Source organism: Theobroma umbraticum, unplaced genomic scaffold, assembly GCF_002168275.2.
Source record: "Theobroma umbraticum cultivar Fairchild unplaced genomic scaffold, ASM216827v3 scaffold_86.0, whole genome shotgun sequence".
In the NCBI taxonomy this organism is placed as follows: domain Eukaryota; kingdom Viridiplantae; phylum Streptophyta; class Magnoliopsida; order Malvales; family Malvaceae; genus Theobroma; species Theobroma umbraticum.
This window is the reverse complement of record NW_018397263.1, coordinates 7,640,959-7,641,593: the sequence shown is the minus strand read 5'-3', so window position 1 is coordinate 7,641,593 and position 635 is coordinate 7,640,959.

The following is a 635-nucleotide window of genomic DNA, read 5'->3' as shown; positions in this document are numbered from 1 at the left end:
ATTCAATTTTCATGGGAATATAATGAATTGATTAAATTGAATATTTTTACAAGAATATCGAAATAAACTTATAAATAATTAGTGAACTATAGGTTAATTGTTGGCTCCTTTAGTTTTTTATGATAATAAAACATTCCCATTTATCTATGTCTAACCTTTCCACTTGAGTGTGCAGGACAAATATATTTAACAATTAGTTAAACATTCAAGAGACAATATCAAAACTAACAAGAATAAGGAGCTAAAAGTGAGTAATTGAATGAGAAGCTCCTAAGTTGAACACTGAAGGGAGTTGGTTGGATGAAGCTCAAAAGAGAAGCTGGCGGGGTCAAGGAAATCGTGAAACATATAGCACTTAGTTGACCAAGAGACAGAGTTAGTCGACTAAGAGCTTACCACAAAAAACCGAGTTCAGAAACAGAAACGACTCAATCGACCAAGAAAGCTTGTTAGTTAACTAAGAAGGTACCGCCAAAAATGCTTAAAGATAGAGCCTATTGTCAGAAACTAAGTTCAGAATCAGAAACGACTTAGTCAACTAAGCAATATCAATTAGTCAACTAAGTGCACTCAGTCCGACAATTTGAACTGACGTTAAAAGATAAAGTAATGGGAAGAATTGCTCCCAAACTATT